General features: G+C 39.1%; 1 protein-coding gene across 3 annotated transcripts in view; it reads right to left on the bottom strand.

Annotated features, from left to right (window-relative positions):
• The window catches only part of NR1H4 (nuclear receptor subfamily 1 group H member 4), a 38,321-nt gene extending 33,806 nt beyond the window's left edge, over positions 1 to 4,515 (bottom strand). For all 3 annotated transcript variants that reach the window (XR_014943115.1, XM_015859069.3, XM_015859077.3), the window contains exon 1: positions 4,381 to 4,515. The gene's annotated coding sequence lies outside the window, so the exon portion shown is untranslated. The remainder of the gene's footprint in view (positions 1 to 4,380) is intronic.
• Between the last annotated feature and the right edge of the window lie 14,084 nt (positions 4,516 to 18,599).

The following is an 18,599-nucleotide window of genomic DNA, read 5'->3' as shown; positions in this document are numbered from 1 at the left end:
TGTAAACACTCAGTCTCAAATCTAGCACAGAAACAGTTTTGCAGCAGCAAAAAACTCCACATATCTTAGGGATGGGGCTTAGCAACCAGCCTAGCCATCCCAACAGGCTCATATCTCCTTCCAGCCACATCATTATCTCTATCACATTTGCTGGGGAAGGTTTCCACTGCCAAAACCCCTCAAGAAACTGGGCTGTCCACTGAGGTTGCTAAGGGAAGTCAGCAGCAGTACAGTAATTTTCTCATGAACTTCACACGACAGACTCTAGGGATTGGGGTTCCTCTTGCAGCCCCGTACTAAAGGTCTTGCAGTTGGAGAGGAGAGCAGCAAAGTCAGGACTGGAAAATTATAATAATGGAAAAAAGGAAAGCCATAAAGAAATGCCAAAATGAGGCATCTTTGGAGGAATTCTGAAGTTTTCTATGAATTTTCTTGCTAAAAAGAGGCCATATTCACCTTGCCTTCACATGCAAGCCCATCAGTAGTTTTCTTACTGCCTACAGGAGTGCAACCCGTGTAGTTCCAGGATTCTCTCTCTGCAACCAAATTTGAAGATTATGTTCTCTTATTACTGTTAAGCCTCATAATTCCTCAGCAAACCTAGCTAACACTACTACAGCAGCACTGGGATTATGAATTCCTGTACATTCATACAGACCATAGTCCCTCATGTTCTTAAAGAATTCTGGGTGCTATATCAGGACATTTTAAAGACAGACCCTTATGGCATTATTTACAGAGAATTTTTGGTATACAGTTAAAATTTTCATGCACAGTTTCCTAGCTTATATGGTATTTCTCCTACATCTGTCTAGTCTGTGTTGCATTAAGGTAAGAAAGCTGCACATTAAACTCTAGAGATATTTGCATTTCTCCAGTCTCTTTGAACTGTTCCTTTGAGGCTATCCAATTATTTTTTCATTAAATAACATCACCCAAGACACACACACACACACAAATGATGCCATTAACAGCACTTTGTTCATTGAGATAAATTTGGGGGCATATTTGCTACAACTTCTCTGTATGCTCAGACATTACAGGTTTTGTAACTCCACTCCTCCTCCCACATTAACACTGATCTAGACAGATTTAGTTACAGTCAAATATTCATAAAGATTTTAGAGTTTACATTTATATATACATATGTAAGTGGATATCTATCTATCTGTCTATAATTTCCCTTAATATATTCATCTGATGTAGACCATTTACTGGATTTCATGAAAGAAATTGATCATATTTTACTAGGATTTTTGCCATATCAAGGCATGATCATCACTGAAATGTCTAGAAATGTATTTTTTTCCATTACACATAGTTTCGCTATTGTAAATTTTCCGGAATGCCAAGCTCTTCATTAAATACTGATTTATATTTTGCTTTAGAATGATCCTGACTGCAAACTGCTGTGAACCTGTTAGATTTACCCAATTAATTTTGTCAGTAATTCAAAAGCATCAGCTAATGCTGAATGATTTTCAGCATTCAGGCTTACATCATTTACACAATATGGAATACTTAAACACCACTTCTTCCACCCTTCATACAGTTCCAGGAAATAGTATAGATCGGTCAGCATAAGTCAGTGTCACAAGGCACCCCAGACCCACAGGCAGACTGGTCTGCTTTCAAGTATCTGTCATTAGCCAGCTCTCAGCTTTATCCCCTGGGGCCATTCCTGCAGTTAAACAGAAATGGTCCCAGTTTGCTCCAGCTCTCATGGAGCAACTTCAGAAGCATAGTGCTACCCAGCAGGCATATGAAAGTACGCTACTTGCTGGTGACATGGCTGGGAGACACATAGGGCCGTCTGCAACACCTATGCACAGAACCTCTTGATAGAATTCTTGTTTTCCTAAGATAAGACATTTATTTGTTTTGGTGATCCAAAACTATGTCATCACAGATTCTAGAGGTACTTCATCTCCATGAAGAGGGATCAGCTACCACTCTCTTACTTCATATTTCTTTATCAATCCAAAACCTCAGCTATCTTACCATACTTAACCAATGTTCCATCATGATGTGTAATAAAAAAAAAAAACATCAGACAGGGGAAAAGCTGAAATAAGAGCAATAGGTGCCTAGGAAATCAATACTGTTCTCCAAAATTAGAGCCCCTCAAAAGAAATTAAGAGGCACAAAATAAGTAATAAAGCTGTTTGTTTCAATTGATTATTTTAGATAAGTTTATTCAAAAACGATTTACTCCACAGTTTGAGATTATTTTCATAGAGCAGAATAGGGAAAAAAAAAAAAAAAAAAAGGCAGTAAAGAAAAAGAGCTCAGTACAAATACAACAAAGCCTATGTTCCATTTCTTGACATTGTCTTCACCATTTACATATTAAAAGGGCCCTGAATTACATAATTTTAGTACAAATACCCTTCAGCATACATCAGAACAGTCAATACATGGTTATGTATTTGATGTTTAACTGAAAAATTTGAGATACATACGGTGAAAGAACAACATATACTTGCATGCATGTTTATTTGGCTTTCTTAGGGGTGATGTTGCTGTGTGTATACCAGTGTGTGTATGTACATACATATGCACACAGGTGTGGGTGTAAGTTTCAGTTTTACTGTGTACTCTTATCAGTGAACTATTTCTTTGCCTTCTATCATCAATACAAAAACTTCCCCTGGCTTATGTGTTACCAAAATCAAGCCTCTTAATGAAGTAATTAAAGTTCAAATTGACTGGGCTCACTGACAGAAAAAAGCACTATAGACTCGTCCTTTCAGATAAAGCAAAAAGTATGTTTGATCATCAGAAAACCCCCTTAAAACTTTAATTACCTTCAGAAGAGAGAATGAATCTATTTCAAGAGCTCAGTCAAGGAAGATATGTCAAATTACTGGCAAAAATTTTCACAAATATTAGTGAGAATTCTCCTTCTTTGTGCCCCATGATGCTCTCCTATTCTTTACACATGCAGCCACCAGTTCCCAGAGAAGTTTCAGTTAATCCATGGCCTTATCACTGTTAACATCTATGGAAAGGTTTTCATCTAGTTCACAAACTTTTGATCTCATCTCATAGCCTTTTTGTAGAATATTCAACACGAAGCCTTGCTTTTATGAAAGTCTTTTTTTTAATGTGCCTGCCTGTTCATTTTAAAGTATATCAAAGACATGAAAGCCCGAAGAAGATACGCAGTCCTCATTTCTAGCCTTTCACTGCCTGATCACCATGGCATGAATGGCACCACAGGCAGCTATGGAGCAACTGATGTAGAACATAAACAACAATATGAACAGGTTTTAGAAATGTGTTTTGTTGAAATTTACTGTGTGTGTGGCTATTTGGTTTTAGCACGATGTTCAGAATCAAAGGAATTAAACAGATACAGCACACAGATAAAACATGAGATATTCATACAGCTTATTTTGAGGGGACAGATCACAAGTAGAACTGAAAGCACTGCCAAAAGACTTGATGCCATTTCTTAACATAGGCGGGTTGACTTCAAAGAATGGAGCAGCTTCTGACTGGCTCTGGGCTGAACTGAACAACATTCCTTTGCACTTTCCTTTCTCCAGCACCTTTTTCCTGTCTCAGAAGCCGTGACTTCCTTTCTTAACCTGTTCTTGAACTCCCATATAGCCTAGTGGGTGCTCTGAGCTCTCTGTAATGTGAGTAACAACAGTAAAAATAAGAAATGTCTGTCAAATGTGTGCCACTCTTTCAATATTTTGAAGGTGTACGGCTAGTGGGAGCATTCAAAGCAAACTGACATTTTCACATATTTAAAGATTTAAACAATAGTCACTTGAAGCATGAACACCTCTTTTGCTTGCGCTAGTTATAAGTGCTGAAGTTCTGGGCTTCAGAAGTTGCACCCAGTATCTATACACAAAACTGTCAAACTGAGAAATTATACAAAATGGGTATAACTATTCCTTTAGACTATCCTATGTAGATTATTCCCCATTTTTCCATTAACCAATTCTTTTCCATTTCTTAAAATGAAAAACAAACAACAACAACAACAAAAGCAACCACAAAAACCAAATCAGTGAAATTGTAAAGCTGAGGCATATAATTAACAAGATTGTGTCATTTCAGAAAAGGCTCAGTGTCAAAGTTAAGCTTCCTTTCCCACCAACACAAAGACACCGAAATCCACTTTCTATGACAAATTCCAACTGTGATGTTTTTTTCATGATCTTAATTTTTTTCCCAAGGGAAATATCTGTTGTCGCATCAGTTTTATAGATGAAATTACTTCTCCTCATGTTATTCTTTTAAAATTCCTTCTATCCTGACCAAGAATTCATTAACATCCTCTAAGTAATTAGATTGAGAAAATTGCTTTTATACTGTACAACATAACAGCAAGATATAGCAATGTAAGGAGTTATTACTTACTGTCCTTTTCTGCAAGATCGTGGATGGCAGGATGTAAAACAGTTCTGCAGTCAGTTCAGTATCCTAATGATTCTCAAACAGGAACATTTTTGTTTTGTTTTTAGGTTTAGCAGAAGCCTGTAGTGATAACACAATGAATCAAAGCTTGGGCTCTTTGGCTCAGTGCCCTAATGGACAAGGATTACTCATTAACAATTCTTTCTTTGCGAAACTCTCTAAACACAGGCTGTATTAAAACATTGTGAATCCCAGCTAGTCCGTCAGCTCAGAGATTTGAGATGCTCATTAATACTCTGGATTCATGTGTGGGGGTGGTTGGCTCAAAAAGTGCAGTGATAGTACCATGTTGTTAATTGTAATACTTTTCTTACACATGTTTTTATGACAGTATCAACGTCCTTTCCTTTTCCAGCCAAGGAGTCCCAATGGCATTCCAAGCCATATACCTTATTTTCAAGTATTTCTGGTATATTTACACTTGTAAGGGCAATTGAACATTTCAGAGTATGATACTGAATACTGAAGGAGAAGAATGGGCTACAAATTACAACATTCCAGGGATCATGAGACATTAAAGTTCAGATCCCAGATTTGGCGTGTCCTGTAACAAACTGCATCATTTTCATTCAAGCTCATCCCATAAATCTTTAGGAATGCAGCTGAGATCCTTAACTGTAAACCTAGTCATTTCTTGCACCTTTTGTGCACAAATGGAAGAATGTAGTCCCAGGAGATTGTGAAACACATCTGGGTGCACTGTACATGAAGATCCTGATCTCTTACTACTGACAGAAAGTTAGCCTTGAACAATTACAACCTCATCCAGTAAGGAAATTGAAAGCAAAGAGCAGCAAAGCCAGGCTGTTCTGTTACAACATGGCACCCACACAGTGAGGGTAATAATACCTTGTTTTGTATTGATGATGTATCCTCATATCCTCATATACTGGGGGTAAGTTGATTTGGCAGTGGAACTGAGGCAAATTTCAACCAGGAAGAACAACTGGCTGCATTGCTTATGGTAAATGAGTTCGTGTCTGCACACAGTAGCTGTTCTCCCTCCTTCTCCTTTTCATATTTGCACTGTCTGGTTAAGAGTGCATGCACACAAGCTGTGCCTCCTACTCCAGGAGATAGGCATTGGGCAACAAACACAACACTTTCTGGGAGAAAGGTGACTGTTGCCTGCCCTGTAGTTATCAACAGCAATATTCTTCTTCTCTCCAAGTTAAAATAAATTAGAAAAGGTGTATTCATCCTCAAGATTGCATCAAGGAAAATGGAACTGTCTCTCTCTTTAAAATGTAATAAATGGTCTTTCTTGTGGTCTTCCTCTTGTAGATTCACCTGGTCGCCAAAAGCACATGGTCTGACAGGTTTCTGATGGGATCAGTGCCATAAGGCTGCTGCAGGACACCACTGCTTTCAGGGGTTTGTGCCCACAGTTCCTTCTAGCAGACACTGGCTGCATGATAAATAGATCAGCTGTCTTTGCTGATTCTCTAGAAGTCATCACCACTGTAAATTGTGGGACTTTCATTTTATAAATTCATTCCCAGCAACATTTCCAGTGCTTGCAAAGAAGATAATTCTTCCAAAATAATTTTGCCCACAGGAGGCAGGTGGTCTCACTCAAGACATGCCAACATCCCTTCTAACAATTTCCAGTAAGTACCCACTCTGGTGGTGTCTAGGAAACACATGCAAAAAGCCCCGTCAGTCAACCTCAGGCCAGTAATAGAGTTTTGCCAGTTAGCAGGTGTAGCAACAGAAGCTGCATGAAGATATGCCACAAATACCATATTATGTCTCATGTTGTATTATGTTTCATCTGCTGACTAATTCGGAAGACCTTAAATTGGGTCTTCCAGCTTTTAGCCCCTTGCAGGATCAGTCCTAGGTGTTTAATGGCTCAGCTCAATTGCTATTTAGAAGTCCCTAGAAACAGTAAAGGCTCTTTTTCTGAAAGCATTTTTCTTTGCATGGATACTGTTCTTCAGATAGAAAAGAGTTCACAAAAGAAAGAAGCAGAACTTAATACCTTCATTCACCAAAGAATTTGTAATGTTAAAACGTCTTTCATTTTCATCCAGTAATAAAAGACAGAGTGGTGAAGTTGTGCTTTGTCCGCTAATCAGTACTTCTGATACAAGAAAAACAAGTAAGGAAAAACACACAATCATAAGAGGTGTTGCCTGTAGCAATGACATGTGGCATTACTAGTTCAAGCCAGCTGTTCATATTTTACTGTGGCTGATAATGCGAATGAAAATAGAGTGGAAAGGATTTAGAGCAAATCAAATGTCTTCTATAGAGCTGTAAGAGGCTATCTACAAGGGAGAAAAGAGGAGTGAAGTGGTTCAAATCCACTTCCCCACAGATAGAAAGTCCTTTCTAAAGAGCCTAACCAAGCCACAAAAGCCGCTGCTTAAAGTTTGTGACGTGTTCCTGTCTTGGTTATAAATAATGGTCTAGCCACTGAATACAAAGTCACCTGCACCTCTTCTTGCATCCTTGAAGGACTATATTTAATGCTGCTGCACAGGAGACACAAGTCACTTACAGAACTTGGGCTCACATCTGTCTCATTGGATTGGCCATTACATACTCGGGGGTACTCTCAGAAATACCACTGTTCACCACTCTAATGAAAAGAAAGCATTTCATTTCTTGAAGGATGGCCAAAATTATCACCGGCTTACAATAAATTTTATCGTAGAAAGATAAATAAGTAATCTTAATAGATAAGGGTGCTTCTGTACCGGCAAAAAAAAAGAGAAAAAGAATGGGGTGCAAAGTTTCAATGAGTTAATTCTAGTAACATCATTCTTTTCCCTCTTGTATTTCAAAAGCAAAAGATTAACTCCAGTGTTAAGATTAGTTTCACTTACATAGCAAGTCTTTCTCTGATCTGAGACACTTAGTTACAAGTTACTCTTCTATTATTTGGCTTCTGGACACAGCAGAATTTGTACCACAGTTTTATGATTTGCACCGATGTAATCCAACATTTTGCCTTTACCACATATTTAAAGTGGAGAGTCATGAAACCTAACAGCAAAAGGGGGAATTCCTCCCTGATGGCAAAGAGTTAATGGTTAGCCAGCCTGCTCTAGCGGGAGCACATATGTTATTAACGTGATACAATCTTGCAACGACCTGGTGCACTGGAAATGCTGAGCATATGTGGAATCAGAAACATTGTCAGATAACGGGACTTGAGCGTGCGGAACTTGCTCTACCTCCCTCTACCTGACTTCAACTGGAATTCAGAATGTGTTTTGCTGTAAATAAGTTTTATGGTTATTCGACCACATCAGAATGTCTTATTGGTTTTACATTTTAACTAAGGCACTGATGTTATACTTTTTTCCCCATTCTCTTCTTTCCTGCCAGGGGTTACAAGTTTAAAAGTTACTAGAGGAATCATAGCTTTAAGTCAAAAGTGTTAGAACAGTATCAGCTGATAAGAAGTTCTGCTACAGGCCTTGGGGTAAATATACGCTTTAGTTTTTCTTTTTTTTTTCCCTCTTGATATTTTGATGTTATACAGTAAGATAGTAATTGAGTTCAATTAGGGTTAGTCTTCATTTATGTAAATATTTGGAGACAGAAAAATATTATGAAATGTTGATCTGTTCCAGTAAATGAATGCACTACCCTTTCATTAATAAGTAGTTCTTCCAAACTGAATGTCAAAGGTGATGAGTGAAGTATCATTAATAAGTAAATATTAGAATATTTTTGTGATTTTTTTTTTTTTTAATTACTGCCTGAAATGCACTAAGGAAATTCCTTCTGCAAACATTTAAGCTCCTGCTTGCTTTTAATAATGTATATTGCATCAAGGGAAAAATGTTTGGGACTTGTTCAGTGACTGACAAGAAGCTGATTCTTCAGGATAGTAGAGGACATTGCAGATTACATGAATAGATTTCAGAAGCCATAGATCTTTTGAGGTGTAGGAGAAGCCTCCACCAATGTAATTTGGCAAATAAGAGTCACCACTGGCATTTTAAGTAGTTCATTGCTCTGTTCTGTACCTTCAGAACAGGTGCTACACTCCAAATGAGACCCGTAGGCCAGGGACACGGCCCCATCCTGTTCCAAGAGCTCCATGACTACTCAGGGCACAGGGGGGTCATCACATGCTCAGTAGCTTAGAAAGCTCCTTGTTTACATTTGTCTACACTTTCAGGGGTAGGGGGAGCATCAGATTTGGCTGTGAGAAGTCAAGTGGAGCTCAGTTTGGAAGAAGATGTGTTCTTCATTCTGCAAGGAAGATCTTTACATGTCAGGGAGGAGCAGGGCTGCTTTGATAGGAAAAGAAGTCAGGACCAAAAGATGGCCACGTTGACAAGGCCAAGGTGCTGTAGAAAGAGACCCAAAGAAAGTTGGGTGACAAATCCACTGCACAACCAGAGATCAGTCAAGAGCAGCCAGAGGAAAAGGCAAGGCTAGATACAGGCCTAGAGATACACTACCTGCAGAATCATCATGAATTCATCCAGGAGGCAGAGAGCAGAGGCAGGACAGGAGATGATGCAGGCTATAACTCATACCTACAGCAAGCCTGGATAGAACTCACCAAATACAACTTTAACTTAGTTCAGGCCAGGACTGAAGGCCCAGGCTTGAGACTGACCACTGACTGTCCAGCTGAGGAAAGTCAGGGCCATCGAGACCTCTTGGTGTCCTCAGGCTCCTGATGTATCATTGTCCTCAAAGCTGTTGTTGGTTTTGAGAACTACTTGCTCCTTGTTCCTTACCAGAAGTAGGACAAGTGGTGAACAATTTTAGGTACTTGCAGCAGGCAAAAGGACCTGCAGCAGGACTAGACCCAGTGTTCAAATTCTACTGTAAAGACTAAGATGAAAAGTCCACTGTCACAAGTTCAGCTGAAGAGATTCATGACTCCACCTGCACAAGAGGAAACAAAAGGGGCTGAAAATTAGATTATTTTGGATCTTGTATGAAGCTGCAATATTGTCAAACTCAGAGAAGTGAGAAAATATATCACATTAGATTACTCCCCTCTGAATTCTAACAAAGGCATCCACGAATGTGTTTGTAGAGCCCTTCTCAGCCCAGCAGAAGATTTTGTTGGATGACATTTAGTGGAAAATATTGGTGATGGGTGGATGGTTGGGCTGGATGATCTTAGAAGTCTTTGCCAACCTTGGTGATTCTGTGTTTCTATGATTCTGACTGTTGAAACCAGAGCACAGCTAATAGTTGCATTCCAGAAAGAGTTTTAAACTGGCCACGACTTCCCCAGAGTAACAGTTTCCCTTGCCACAGAGGTGCACAGAAGTGCGAACAAAGCATGAGGTACAGTCATAGTAGCATACTCTGACACACATTAGGTGCTCATTAACCTGAGGAACATTGGCTATGCATGGCTATGTGGGGTGCAGTAAAGAGCAAGTTAGTAGGCAACTGTGTGTTGAGAGCTAAGAATTTCACAGGGGTGAAATGGAGGAGAGTAAGAGCAAATATAGATAGCTGGGCAGAGGATCCTAACTCCATGCACCAGACTCAGATCACCAACCATCCCCTTGACAGCCACCTGAAAACAGCAGGTACTGAGGAGAGAAAGAGGTCTGGAGGACAAATAAAGGTGTGGAAGTTGAAAAAGGGGATGCTAAGCAGTAGATCTTGGGAGAATTGAGGAATTCCATTTGTTTTCCTTTCGTTCTTTATCTTCAGTTTACATCTTACCATTCTGAAAACAAATTACTTCCTTTCATAGAAGAAAGAAATTAAATGCAATAATAATTTTATTAAATTTAAACAGTGCAGATAAGGAAATGCAGATGCTACTTATCTCATTGCATTATTAACTTGGGCCCACTGTGCAGGTCTTTTTGTATCAGAACCTGATCTCACCATTCTTTTTGTACAAAATTGGGATATATCCCAACATATGAATATTTGCATTGGCAGTTCCCTCATTTATTTCAAATCTCACTTGGCAAATGCATTTCATTTTCCCGTCTCACATTGCAGTGGAAACAGTATAACAAAAACAGGCTATCTAGAGAACAGTAATAGGGTAGATTACTTGCCTGAAAAATCTGGCTAATTCTCTTTCTGCCTTTGGGCTGAAGTAACCTTCTCTAGAAGAGAATCTTACAAATTTGTGATTTTTGGGCTGAGACAATACAGGTGAAAATGTGGAAAAATCAGTTCAAAGCACAAGTACTGTTCCATCCTCTGTACTGGCTCCTCAAAAATACGGAGCCACATTAGAGATTTCTATACTTTTCCACAAGGTTTCCACAAAATCACTTCAAGCTGGGCAGGGAGTGTGATCTTCCTCTCTCCACTGACAAACCTTTCCCCAGAACTGGTCCTTTTCCCAGGAAATGGAATTGCCTGCTTAGAGGATGAACGCTGTTTGTACAGGCAGCAGCCCTTCCTCAGCAGGTGACCCATGCTGGCAAAAGTCCTTAGGTGCCTGTGGGATTGGTCTCAGTGTTCCAATTGACCTATTTTAGTTTTATGTGCATTTCTTGGGCACATATACCAGGTACCACAATGGCAGATAGGTAAAGGTAAGTGTTACTGTTACAGAAATAGTGGCTATTCTTGGAATAATGGCTGGAATTGAAATAATGAATTAAATTTCAGTGAAAAGTTAAAACATGACAGGACAAGCTATCAGTAACTGAGGAGCTGCAGTTTTGGTCTTCATGAGGACTACAGTTGAGTCTTAGCTGCAGCAGACTTGCATGTGAAGGATTTTTGGCTGAAGGATGTATGTGTCCATATGTGCAGGTGCTGCTATATCTACTCAAAGGAAACAGAATCTGCAACTGTGACTGACAAATAAACTAACATCACTGACATCTGAGGGGCAAGAAATGTGCTCTATCCTTTTCCCAGTACTTTCCTCTGTAGTAGTTGCTGATGATAAAAACAGCAGTAGAAGCTAATGAGAGCAACAAAGGTACCAAATGCTAGAGAAACCGTATGCTGCTTAGATACAAAAAAAGCTGTTCAAAAAATGCTGCTCTAAAACCTTTAAACTGATAACTTCCCACATGCCATGCTTTCTGACATAAGCACAACAAGAGTTGGTGTGAGTTTTCTTCCTGAGGACATGGGAAGTGGTTCTGTGCAGATACTCACAGGTAACAATATTTCAGATTGAATATATATATTTTTTTATGGTAGCCAATAAATATACATCCTGCAAAATAAAGGCTTGGTAGAGGGGGAAAAATCCCTGTAGCGAGGTCATTTATTAAGAATAAAAAGTATAGTCTAAGAGTACAACTCAAAATCAGAAAATAGAAGAGAACTGCTGTCTTTCAGGTGAGAGAACTGCTAATCGAGTCAGTAATCAGCACCTTGAACTATGCAAGACCTCAAAATCACTGCTTTAGCACAATACTTTCTATACTCAGGAAGTTTGACTGGGAGAGCATCAATTCTTAAATATTTTGGCAACATGGAGGAAAGAACAAGCCTGTTGTAAAGTTGATACAAATATGAGATTTACCAGATATGTGCCTTTAATGTGACATTAATTAAATTAAAGACTATTAAAAAATAAATTCCCCCAAGGAATATGATTAACAAATATTGGAAACTTTATTAAGTGGTAGCGCACATGCTCAAAAAAATCACTGATGCTGAAAATCTGTTCAATTTACAACTGAGAGAAGTGTATTTTACAGACCTGATACTTTCAAAAGCTCTTTTAAAACTATCCTAGTGGATACTTATTTTATCAGTTTAATCATTGACTTGTTGCTTAACCTGTCTTTTCACTCAGGTCTTTAAAAGTCAACAGATAATAATATGAAATAAATAAAACCTTTGTCACTCATTCCTACATCATTTTACGTAACTCTCCTAAATACGAGTTGCAACAGAAACCTTTGAACAGTGTGCCAGTAAAATGGGCTGTATTGCAAAGAAGCTGATAAAGTCTAATTTGGAATATTGTCAATTTATTCCAGGAATTTAAGTGTGTGTAACCAGACATTTTAAGCTTCTTCAATTTTATATGTCTTTGTTCCGTAAATGAGACTGTTCCTTACTTCTTTGAGTGGAAAAACTTGATCTATGATGGCCAAAATGACGGTCTTCATTTTCGAGGCTGCCAGCAATAGTGGGCAGACAGAATGATTTCTGTAACAGGAATGTCAGCCAGCACATGTTAAAGTGAAATGTGACCTCGACTGCCTTTACGCCTGACCTTGGATTACTTCAAAGGAATAACTGAGGTGTGAAAAAATGCTTTTTCTGTACTCACCCTTGATCCCTCCACTTAATATCCCAACATAACAATATTTAGGCAATCACCTTCCTAGTTTTGGAAGCGAATTAAGTGAATTAAGAATTGCCCTCAATGTGACAGCAGCAGGAATGAGGGAACTCTGCCTTGGGATGGAAGGTGAGCCAGTGTGGAGCTTGTAAACTAAGGATTAGAATCTTCTGCGGTGAGAAGGCTCTCTTGCTGAACAACAGGAGAACTTCACTTTAGCAAGCCTTTCAGCACCATATCTCCAAACATCCATAGAGAGGTGAATAGAAAATGGAAGGAAAAAAGGCTTTGAGGTTAGCAGCATAAAGCCCAGCTGTACAGTATTCATTAGTGGTTCAATATCTGGATTTAAATTCACTAAGGATATGGATGATGGGAGAATACACTCTCAACAGCTTTGCAGAAGGTCTAGAACTGTGAGGAGTGGTTGATACATAGGGTATATAGTTACCATTCAGAGTGTCTTTGGCAAGACAGAGAAATGGCCTGAAAGAAATATTGTGAAGTTCATCGTAGGGAAATCCATGTCCTGAATATGGGGAGAAATAATCCTGTGCACCAGTACAGAATGGGGGCTGAGAAACGTCTTATCAGAGAATGCCTTGAGTGTCTTGGTGGACAAGCTGAACATAAGCCAGCAGCATGCCCTCACAAAGAAGGCCAGCAGGTCAAAGCAGCTGAATCCTCCTGCTGCTCAGCCCTGGAGAGACCCATATGGAGTGCTAAGGCCCATTCTGGGCTCTCCAGTGCAAGTAAGACACAGACTTAGTGTAGCAAGTCCATTGAGGAGCCATTAAGGTGCTGAAGCATGATATGTGATGAAAGGCTGAGAAAGCTGGGACTGTTCAGTTTGGCAGATAAGGCTTGGGGGAGATCTCATTAATATGTATGCATATCTGAAGGAGGGAAGTAAAGAAGATGGAGCCAGACTTTTTCAGTCTGTTATATTTTAACTTGGCAAGCAGTTAAGCATCACACAGCTGTCCTGTTCCCTGCTTTAGCAGAGAATTCGTACTAGGTGATATCTAGAGCTCCCTTCCAGCCTTAATTGTTCTATGATGCAGTAAGAAATTAGGTGAATAATCAGGGCCCACTTCAATAAGTCACTTGCTACAGAAATCCAGCTTTCTGAATAAAACCAATGTTGCAAAATAAATGAAAATATTACTCACACACTGGGGGGTGGGGGGTGGGCAGGGAGGTGGCACACCCTGTGCTGAAACTCCAAGTCTGCCCAAATTTGGCAGCTTTGCTGGTCTTTAGTTATGTATAACCTGTTGGGCTGGAGGGGTTTGCTGTCCTTCAGCTGCTGCAATAATATGATGGCTCGAGGAAAAAAAAACTGAGTTTTGACCATCAAATGTGTAAAACTGTGGAGAAGTCTTTTTCAACAACTGGTTTGAGCCAACACCATTCCTTCACGGAAAAATATACAACTACCCAAGACCAACTGCTAGATAATCCTCCCTCCTGAGCCACAGCATGTGAGAGCCAGCAGGTCAGTGGGCTGTAACCTGCCCTGCCTCCTGCCCTCTTCATACTGCAATTTGTGGGGACCCCACAATGTTAAGAAAGAGCATAACCACCAGGGCTGGCTGAAGTCATCCATCCCAATGGGAATACAAACACATTTGTCCCATCTGCATGCAGACAGCCTGCTGGATTAGGACAATTAGAGAAAATGGGGGCTTAGCTCTGTATACAGAGAAGGAGAGAGAAGGAGCTAGTTGTGAGCTGCTCCTTCTCAGAAGTAAATAAAACAGCACTGGGCGTGGGACTGTTTTAAACTGGTCATAATTATTAATGAAACTGGGACAGAGGTTGGCACTAGTACAAATATTAATGAACTATGCAGAAAAGGACTTGGAAACACCAGCTGTTTCTCATGCTTATGTAGTTCCTGTAACCACTTTAGCCAGCAAGGGTAGGGGACAGAAATCCTGACTGCAGCTTCCCTCCTGGTTTTGTCAGCAACTTTGCCCTCCAGCTCTGTCCAAGGGTGATGTTTCCCTTAATGCAGAGCAGACACACAGGGCAGGTCAGTGCGGCCTTGGCCTTTGGCCACTCAGGGTAACACTTCAGTGCCACAGCTGCACTACCGCTGGGAGCGGGAACTTCAACAGTAAATGTCCCTCTTTTCGGTAAAAGATAAGGAAAAAAAAAAAAAAAAAAAAAAAAAAGGAAATATAAATAAAAATAAAATTTGCTAAAAGTCAAATTCTTGTCATTACTGACTGTGTGCTGGTCCAGGGTCTTGTGTTCTGTTCCTGAGCTGGCAAGGGTTGGGAGGAACCATTCATGAAAACAAGAAAATATACAGTAAAGATGAGGTCCAGCATAACTGCAGCTGTTCTTCTTTGTGCTGTGCCCACAGCCATGTAAAGTGCATCCTGCAGTCAGTACAGAGCAATAGGAACCAGGGAGTGAACAGTGCAGGACAGAGGATTTCCCTTGCTAAGGGAAAACCTACCTTCTGGGGCTCTCCAAGTCACTTCTGCCTGCCCCATGTAGCTGTGTTGTACCACAGGAGTCACAATAGGCTCATTGGTGTTGATTATGCTTCTCATGTTTTTCTTCTTAATGTTAATGCTCTAAATTCAGGTTACCCTTTGGTACTGTGATTTTCCCTTGCCCATCATGCGTCAGGAGGGACCCATAAACTACTTGTAGGCTGTGTAAATTTCTATCAGTACAAACTAGTGATCACTGCCAAGAAATAGTAGACTGAGTGTCTCAGGACATACAGATCTTTTTTTTTTATTATTATTATTACATACGCAGGAAGGCAGGAGAGAACAAGCAGATAGGATCAAAGTCCTAAAGCAAGAGAAAGCCTCACTGTCCTTATCTTACTCACGGCATCAACAAGTTTCTCTGACTAATTCCTTTGCCATTCATTACTCCTATGCCCAGCAGACAAAAAGCACCTGGCACAGTGCTAATGATGACTGCCAGTTCCTCAGAGGACAACTATTTTTATTGGCTGCCTTAACTATTTACTGTTTTTATGAAAGTTTTTCTTTTCCTGAAGTTGGTGCTCCAAAAATAAATATATACATATACAAACAAAGCTTTGAGCTAACAGAGATGTATTCTTCATGAGTTCCAATTTTTGCTTAAGACTTACTTACCAAAGCAGCCATGACCTGCTCAAAGAAACTCTAAATCTTTTGTGCAGATAGGACTACTGAGCCTAAAACAAGGAGAAAGGTAAATGCCAATTTCCTACAGCACAGTTTCTGAGCTCTGGCTTTGCTGAGCAGATAAATCCAGTTGTAGATGAACAAACATAGTCTGTTGGCTGCTGTAGAGACACTGAATGAGAAGTTCAATGAGTCAAGCTTTTATTATGATGAAGGCTTAAAATATCCCAATGGTATGCTCTCAGGAAAAATGTGTTGGCTCTTATTTTATTTCCAAGATATTTCAGCATGAAAGAAAACAAATCTTACTGCATTTCTTACACAGATTCCTTTCTTTCACCATATAATTCTGAATATAAAAGAGCTCTAAGAATACTAAGCATTATAAGTACTAAAACCCAAAAAGTTTGAGATAAGAACGGACTTTTTTTGCTTTCACTTCTAAATATTGCTATCAACTGGATGTTAAGATATAACTGCTATTGGTACGTGTGTAATTAAAAGCACTTTTACAAAGAAGCCTACGAGACTTCTGTATATGTATATGGATCTATATAGTGTAAGTAGTGTTATCTATATCACACAGACATTCAGATGGCAAAAGAGTGTGGAGTTTTGAATCTGTCAGTTTATTTATTCCTGATTTCATGAGATTTACACTTTAAAGGGATTGCTGAACTTTGAGACTGTTCAGGATATCAGGTCTTAACCCATCTCGTAGGCTTCAAACTCAAAAATCTGCGAAACTTCACGTTCTGTTTCCAGAATTCTGATGCTGGATTCCGGTTCTTCCTCACCCCTCTGTCTGTGTGGGCTCTCAGCTACAACTTGTATTCATTTCTTCTCTTTTTCCCTTTTTGCTTTTTCACCACACAAAAGGCTCACTCCTCTCTTAAAACACAAATAGTTAAATAGAACTTCTCTAATTATGATCTTTAAAGGAAAATGGGAAGTAATTCTGTTGTTTTTTTGTTTGTTGTTTTGGTTTTTTTTACTTTTTTTTTTTTTTAATTTAAAAGTCCTTAACATTATGACTAAACTTAAAGATCTCTGTAACTATCTGACATCAGGGGTCAATTGGAAATACTTGCATGACAACATCTGCGTAACCTTGAATTAATTTTTTCTGTGCTCCTTTCAAATTAATTATGTTACATATGTGAGACTCCTCCTGGCACTTTGTTAACATCTGGATCCCCTTGTTATGTATTTTATCCAGAAGTCTACATGTTTTTTTGGACCAAGTGATTATTTCCCTGGATAAGTTTTTACTGGGGTGAATTTTCATTGTTTCTATCATTATTTTTTTCCCCTTCTTTCTACAGGGAAAAATTCATTTAACTCTTACCTACACATAAGAGGAGCATTAAGTATCAATAAGACTTCTGCTTATTGTACTTGGAAAAAAACAGGTGCTGAGGAATTATAACTGCAGCTTTGTTAAGGAAGGCCAGCGGCTGGTTTGTACAACCTGTACCTAAGACTTGCTATCCGACTTTTTCTTCTCAGATTTAAATTCTCATTCTGTGGCCTGTCTCTGTCATTCCACATTGATGAGAGATGGATAATCATCTAACTTGTTAGAGAGCTCAATGGAGATCTCTTTTCCAATAGAAATCAAATTTTTCTTCTGTCTATAACCAGAAACTATTTTTCCAATCAAACACTGTGTGAATGAGTTCTATCTTACGTTGGGAAACATGAAGAAGTTATTTTTGACACGGGGACAGAATAATGTGCAAATAATGCAGTTACTGAAGTTTAATCAATATAATATCTCTCATTTGGGTTATTTGCATCCATTAGCTTAGAGCTCTGACATTTTAGGAGTCAGGTTGGGTTGTGCCAGCGGTTTTCTTTATTCTTTAAATGTTTTATATTCTAACGTATTTTAAGAAGATACTTTCAGAAGAAACAACTTCAGTGATTGCGCTATCTCAGATCTCGCAAGAGAACACTGTTGAAACAAGTTACAGATACAGAGGTTTAGGATACTGGAATTACAAAGCCTGTTTAATCCCAGTACACTGGCTTCATTCTCAGACATAGGGTAGTGTGAAAGCCACTGAGAAGATCAAACACTTGATTAACTAACAAAGATTTCCAGGAAAGAAAAGTAATTTCCAAGTAGCGTTACTGTTTACACTTTGTGCAATACATCTGAGCAATTTGAAACAGTTGAAAAGGAAGGGGAGAAAGCCCCAGTATCCTCCTGTGATTGCCTGGAGAAGCACTGTGGTCTGCAAATAACTTCAGCTTCTCAGATATTATATTCTACCCCTGGATGAAGTTACACTTAGAAAAGAATGAAAATACTTAAGTTGAAAAGCTTGTCCACAAGTTTTTAACCATTTCTTTCAAGGCATTAAATAAGCCAAACTACCAGTGAATGAAATAAATGTGCTCAGTTTGCAGACTGTAATGTCACTTGTGACAATTGTAATGCGTAACCATAAGAAATTGTAGCCGCCAGAGCTACCATAGGAGAAGCAGAATTCTCACATTTGGCCATTTCTGAAATTGTCAGGATGCTTGTAGTTTTTCTCATAACAAAATGTTCACTTTCTGTTCTTCTTAGTACAATGCTTTATAAGTACTTGAAACATTATCATTGTGGGGTCTTCTCTTTACTAAGGCTGGCTAATTCTCTTCCTCTTTGCTCTCTGCCAGATTATTCTTAGATTCTTACATTAATTCCTTTCATAATACTGTTTTCCATATAAAGAGTTCCTGTAGTAACTATGTGCATTCCACATGATCGAAAAAGGAGTTATTTGGTTTGTCCATTTGCAAAGAAG

Source organism: Coturnix japonica, chromosome 1, assembly GCF_054131305.1.
Source record: "Coturnix japonica strain WE chromosome 1, WE-NBRP24, whole genome shotgun sequence".
Lineage (NCBI taxonomy): Eukaryota > Metazoa > Chordata > Aves > Galliformes > Phasianidae > Coturnix > Coturnix japonica.
This window is presented reverse-complemented; position numbering and strand designations above follow the sequence as displayed.